We start from the raw sequence: 7,279 nt of genomic DNA on the forward strand, positions 1-7,279 counted from the left end.
CTCTTCTCTCTCTTGTGGAATACTATCTTTCCTTTCAGTCAAGTTAACAGTCTAGCACTTTGCTGCATCGTTCTTCCCTTCTCCTTTCCCACTTGCCAAACTCCAGAGTCTGTTCCATTTCAGCTTGGTGATTTTTTTTTCTCCCTTATAACAGTGGCCTTATAGAATATTTGTCCTTTTGTCAATGGTGAACACTTTTGTGAATCTCCCTCAACATGAACTGTATTAAGACCATTTTGCTTAGCTTCTTGTCTAACTTCTGATCTTCCCGAGATTCACCTTTGAAATGCTTATTGGACATCTGTTATTATCTAAGAGATGCTTTAGAGCACACAGTGGCATATGTCACAGTCCCTGCCATCAACTTGTGGACTTTTAAAATAATGTTTTTATTACTCATATCTCAAAATGAAAATGTTTTTCCCTCTCGGCTCTGCTTCTTTCCCTACCCACACTTCTCCCATTTTTAGCCATCAAAGAGAGCTTCTTTGGTGTGGAAACCATTTTTTCTTGTTTTATTTTTCATTTTTAAAAATTTTCTAATAGTGGCCTCATGCAGTTTTGTCTTTATGCGATTGGCTCACTTTGCTGATCACAGTATCTTTCAAATTTGCCCATGTCATGGTGTGTTTGAGTTACATCATTGTATTTTAGAGATATATAATATTTAATTGTTTGTATGTACCAGAGTTTGTTTATCCAGGTGTTTTGATTATTTCCATCTTTTTGCTAGTGTGGACAGTACTGCAGTAAGCATAGGTATGCATATTTCTGTTTTTATTTTATTCTTTATTTATTTGGGGTATATGCCAAGTAGGGAGATTGTTGAGTCAGGTGTTTTTGCATTTGTATTTTGTTTAAGGAAGCACCATACTGTTTTCCAAAGTGGCTGTACAAGTCTGTAATCTCACAGCAGTGTATGAGTGTACCAATTTCTCCACATGCACTCTAGCATTTGCTATTTTGTGTTTTTGTTTTAAATTTTGCTACCAATGTCAATGTGAATGGTATCTCACCATTGTTTTCATTTTTGTTTCTCTTAGAGTTAATGATCATTTCTTCTTCCAATTGTTTGCCACCTGGATGTTGTCTTTGTAATCAACATTTTACAGTACTTATTAAACTCCCCAATAGTTTAAACTCACTGATTTCTCTTTTACCTCTTGACATACCTCTTTCTTGTTTTTAAATCATTCCAAGTTTCCTTGTTCTGTTTGAATGACTGTCTATTGGCTTATGGACAGATTCCCCACAAGCACTATGAAATGTTTTGGAATTTCCATTCTTCCCAATGCTATCTATAGTGTGTTTTGGTCCACACAGGCAAAAGTTTGCATAGTCAATAAAACACAAGTAAACAACTTTCTGGTATTCTTGGCTTTCAGCCAAGATCCATCTGATATTAGTAATAATATTCCTTGTGCCACATCCTCTTCTGAATACAGCCTGAGTTTCTAGCTGTCAATGTACTGCTTCAACTGATGTTGAATGATCTTTGGTAAAATTTTACTTACATGTGATATCAATGATATTGTTATATAATTTTCACATCTGGCATAAATCTCACTTGATCATGATATATTATTTTTTCTAATGTTTTGTTAAATTCTATTAGCAAGAATTTTGTGAAGATTTTTGCATATATGTTCCTAACTGGACCAATTGAAATAGAAAAGATAATTAGCCAATAGTATAATGGATTGTACTCCAACAAATTCAAAAACATGGAAGAAGTTAATAATTTTTTTTTAGGGGTCACTGATGTTTGTTTTGCAAACAAATCCACTGGGGATGTTGCCTGTTGACACCTCGGATGACACTTGGACACTTGTTGGGAAGCTCGCGAGAAGGGCGAGGAGTTGGGATGTCACAGGATCACAAAGCTGGGGTTTCCAACAGGTGTCCAGATGGTCTGGCTTGGCTGCGGGGGCAGCTCTAATGAAGCGGTGAGAACGCCGACAGGCTTGGGGGAGGGACTACCAGAGGTCTGCCTGCGCAGCTTATTTGGCGAGGGGATTTCTGAACTTCTGGCCAGCGAACTTGGCCTTGCTGCCCAGCTCCTCTTCAATTCTGAGGATCTGGTTGTACTTGGCCAGGCGTTCAGATCGGCATGGCGCACCAGTCTTGAACTGTCCAGTGCAGAGTCCCGCCACCAGGTCAGCAATGAAAATATCCTTGGTCTCCCCAGAACGATGAGACACCATGACGCCCCATCCATTGGACTGAGCCAGCTTGCACGCCTGCAGAGATTCGGTCACGGAGCCGATCTGGTTCACTTTGAGCAGGAGGCAGTTGCACGACTTCTCGCCCACAGCCTTGGCAATTCGCTTCGGGTTGGTCACTGTGAGATCGTCCCCTACCACCTGGATCCCTGAACTGGCAGTGAACTTGGCCCAAGCGTCCCAGTCATCCTGGTCGAAGGGGTCTTTGATAGACACCACTGGGTAGTCCATGACGAAGGACTTGTACAGCTCTGCCAGTTGGTCAGGTGAGATGCACCTGCTGGGGGCATCAGGAGACTTGAAGTTTAGGTCGGATTTCCCAGACCTGAAGAACTCGGAGGCAGCTACGTCCATGCCAGTCACCACCTTGTCAGTGTAACCAGCTTTCCCAATAGCATTCTTCAGCAGCTCCAGGGCTTCTTTTTCTCCAAGATGTTGGGGGCAAATCCGCCTTCATCCCCGACATTGGTGGCATCTTTGCCGTACATCTCCTTGATGATGTTCTTCAGGTTGTGGTGCACCTCGCCCCGATGCGCATGGCCTTGAAGTTCGCTGCTCTGATGGATCATGAACTCCTGCATGGCCAGCTTGTTGCCGGCGTGGGAGCCGCCGTTGATCACATTGAAAGCAGAAACTGGCAGGATAACTTTGGAATTGCCAGTCAAGTCAGCAATGTGACGATATAGGGGGACTCCTTTCTCAACAGCTCCAGCCTTGCACACAGCGCGGGACACGCCCAGAATGTCATTTGCACCAAATTTTGATTTATTCTCAGTTCCATCCATCTCAATCATCAGCTTGTCGATCTTTTCCTGTTCTGTCATGTTCACCTTCTTGCTAACCAGGGCAGGCGCAATCGTTTTATTGATGTGCTCAACAGCCTTTGAGACACCTTTGCCCAGACACCGGGTCTTATCATTGTCCTGGAGCTCCAGGGCCTCATAGATCCCAGTGGAGGCACCACTGGGCATAGCAGCTCTGAAGATCCCTTTGGCGGTGTAAAGATCGACCTCAACGGTGGGATTTCCACGGGAGTCGAAGATCTCTCTGGCGTGAATCTTGAGGATAGACATGATGGATTCCTGGCCGCTGGTTCTCGTCACCCAGGAAGGAAGTGGAGGAGGCTGCAGACTGAAGTTAATAATTTTTATATTACTACCTATATAACATAGATTGACATATAGGAAACTTCAATAGACCTATGACACAAGAAGAAATACATCAAGTCAACAACAAAAAGTCAAAAGTCAGATTAGTTTACTGGAAAATTCTACCAAGCATTGAAAGAAGAATTAACATCAACTTTATATACAAACTACTCCAAAATAAAAAAAATATATATATATTAAAAATAATGAAATATAACACTGATCCCCCAAACCAGGCAAAGACATCAACAAAATAGAAAACTATATGTATTCAATTACTCCAGTGGTTTATTAGTAAAGTGTTGTTCAATTTCCAAGTAATTGATTTCTAATTTTGCAACATTGTGATTTGAAAAGAGGTTTTGTAGTATATCAATGTTTTAAAATTTATTGATGCTTGTTTTGTGGCCTTATGTATGATCCATGGGGATAATCCATGAGTGCTGGAAAAGAATGCATACTGTGCTGTGTGTGAAGTGTTCTGTCTACATCTAAAAGATCAAGTTCATAAATTAAGCTGTTTAGGTCTGTATCTTTGTTGATTTTCTTTCTAGTTGAGGACTTTCCTTGAGAGTGTTGTATTGAAATCTCTGATTGTTATTATAGTATAGTCTATTTGCCTCTCAATCTCTGTAAGAGTTTCATTAATATATTTTGTGGGTCTTTCACTGATTGTGTAAATGTTTACCAGACTTATATCTTCTTGGTTTATTATGGCTCTAATCATTATATAATGGTCGTCTGCATCTCTCACGATGGCTTTCATTTTGATAACTATTTTATCAGAAATTAATATTGCTATTCCTGCTCATATATCCATTGCTTCAATTCCATAATTTTGCTCTTTCGGAGTCTTATCCACTTTTAATGCCTTAGTGTTTGTCTTCCAGATTTTTATTTGGAGTTGTTTGATTATTCTTCATTTTTTTTGTTTTGTTTGTTTTTACATATTGTTCTTGTAGTGCTTTCTTGAGTTCTCCTTTCTTAGCTTCTCCTCTTCCCCTGTAGCTTTGTTGTATTTTTCTGCCATGCGTTTAAAACAGTTGAAAGTCATTCTTTTGAAATCCCTCCTCGGAAAGCCTAATGTGCCTCATCTTGAAAAGCTCCTATGCCTAGCCCACTCTTCTCATGTGTACTGAAATCGCCAGTTGTTTTGCAGGCATGATGATGTTTTTATATTTGTCTCTGGTTGTTGGTCAAGTGGTACTAAAGTTATAATAGTATCTGTTCGTTAATCATATCTGTTGAAAATTCAAGGATGGCTGGGTTGTGTGGCACTGGAATGACTACTATTTCCAGTCTCCCTCTTGAAGTCAGTATTTGTGGTTGCAGGAGGTGTAGACTAAAGGCCAAAACAGCTGTCAATATCCAAGAAAAATTTTCCCCTCTAGATGAACATTTCTTCACTGGAGCTGAATGCTAAAGCAAGGCCCAAGGTTAATTTAAAGCATACCTATTTGACATGGATCGAGTGTGTGGGCTACATCTTTTTCAATTCCAGGATTTCAGCTGTGGGGAAGTTAATGAACTACAAGCTCACTTATGTTAATTTCACCTCTCCTCCCCTGCCCAGGGCAGGCTTGCCCCAACAATTATGTTTGGGGAAAAGAGTCACTGTTCTCTGTGGGATTAGATTTAGTCTGAGCACGTAGGGAGGTTTGGAGCTTGAGGAGCCAGCTCACCTTTTCCTTTCTCTCCATGTAATTATCCAGAGCACTACAGAGTGGGGCTACCCTGCAGCATTTTGTTGGGGCAACCAAGAAATTGCAGCCTTTTGGGGGGGTTCTTCCTACCTCTATATTGCCAATCTGTGTCTAGCTCATTTTTCTGTTCTCCTGGGGAGATTAGAATTCAGTCTTTTAAATATTCTTGCCTCAAATTTGCTTTCTCAGAATATATCTATATTTAGAAGGTGTATTGCAGAGATTCTAGATATACAACAACGTTTACTTTTTGAAGCCCAATTTGTTGACATTTAAGCGGCATAAATTATGCTAACTGTGTTTTAACCCATAAAGCCTTCTCCAGACAACCTTAAATGGTATATGTTCTCTAGAGAAGGTTTTGTATTAAGTGAACCTTGCTTAATATAGCTATTTACTGAAACTAGAATTGTGTTCTAAAGCATTAAAAGTTCTGAGAATTAAAATATATCTGAAGGCTGAAAAAAATTGTAAATCAGTAGAATTGAGATCGAGAATAATATTTTATTTGCTATGGTGGTGTACTGGGTTAAGTATCTGGCTGCTAACTGAAATGTTAGGGTTCAAAAAGGAGAAAGATTTATAATCGAGAAAACCCTACGTAGGACTCTACTCTGCCTTATAGGATTGCTATGAGTTAGAATTGTCTTTATGGCAGTGGATTTTCTTAAAATGCCAAATAGGTTAAAAAGATACAGAAATAGATTAAGAGAGAGATTAGTAATGTCAAGGGCTCAAGGTAATGTTTAAAGATCCTTGGCATCAGAATGATTCAGCATTTGACTGCTAGTAGAGAGGTTGCAAGTTCAAACACATCCAGGTTCTCTGAGGCAGAAGGCCCTTTGATCTCACTTTTTAAGGACTAAACCAGTTGTTGTGGAAGACTATAGCCTAAATAATGCCGTATGGCAGTTCTATTCTGTGACATGGGTTCCCCATCCATCAAAAATGAACTCAACAGCATCCAGCAACAATAACAAAGATTATGCTTCGATAAATATTGGCATTAGAAATATTTTGTCTGTAGCGTGACTTGGCCATCTCTTCTCAAAAAATATATAGGTAAGTTTCCTTTTTCTTTTCATGATTTTAGGGTTTGTTTTTTTCTTAATTCCAACGACTCCTCTGGCTACCGCCTGGGCCTGTTTTTTTTTTTTTAAACATTTCCTGCATGATTTCATGAACTGGCGTCCGGGCCAGAGGGCATCTTTTGTCCCTGGCTCCCTTCCAAACTCCTTCCCTTCACCCCCAATAGGTGCCAAACACTCTAGCCACACCCATAGTGAATCTATAGCCATCTAAACTCCAGCAGAATCAATCTAAGGAAAAATGCACAGATTATATTGAGCTTCATTTAAGATGGATTTAGTTTTGTTACCTCCTAGGAGAGATAACGTGAGGTACTATGTAAAACATAGTAATTCAAATTTGCCCTGCTGAGCACTAAGGGATCTTGTCTCTTACCAGTATTTTCCTGAAAATATAAACTTTCTGGAAGTTCCCATGAGCTGGTGGGACACATTCCAGTGTCCAAATAATGTTCTCAGGAAGAGGGAAGCAGGAAACGTTAACTTGTAAAGAACTATTCTCAGATCATTTCCAGGACAGCTGAAGGAAGGTGGGTGAGAACAGACTGGGTGAGGACAGACTATGCCGTAAGCCTTATAAACATAAACAACAACAAGAAGGAAACAAGGAATGTTAGTCTATGGTCATTGTGGAATTGAATGGAATAAACATTTTTTAAACAAACCCTTGTATTTTTCTACTCATTATGAATATTCTGAAAGGGAACAGGTTATGCAGTTTTTCCGAAGCTTGTTTGAGTGTAGAACACCTTTGAGGAGTATATGGCAAAGCTAATCGTCAACAGAATGTAGTTTATAATATCTCATTCCTGTATTTTATATAGGTCTCTATGTTTAAGTTAAACTCATAACCCTGGATGGGATGAAGGAAGATGTAGAGATAAATCAGACTTGAATCTTGCCTTTAGGTTGTTTATCTAATAAGGAAGATAAGATATTTGTGTCCACAACCATACTGAAAATCATAAGGGAAAGAGACGGGTTATGTAAGATTAGTGGAAAGAAAGGTTATTTCCAGCTAGACACAAGATGGTCCAGTGGGTTACTTGTTGAGCTGCTAACCCCAAGGTCGGCACTTGAAAGCTACCTGCTGCTCTGAGGGGAAAAGATGACGCTTA

General features: G+C 39.8%; 1 pseudogene; it reads right to left on the minus strand.

Annotated features, from left to right (window-relative positions):
• Nucleotides 1–1,977: 1,977 nt before the first annotated feature.
• LOC101639512 lies at nucleotides 1,978–3,318 on the minus strand (annotated as a pseudogene).
• Between the last annotated feature and the right edge of the window lie 3,961 nt (nucleotides 3,319–7,279).

The sequence above is a fragment of the Echinops telfairi genome, unplaced genomic scaffold, assembly GCF_000313985.2.
Source record: "Echinops telfairi isolate 266 unplaced genomic scaffold, ASM31398v2 ScPeMD7_1;HRSCAF=3_1, whole genome shotgun sequence".
NCBI classification, from domain to species: Eukaryota; Metazoa; Chordata; class Mammalia; order Afrosoricida; family Tenrecidae; genus Echinops; species Echinops telfairi.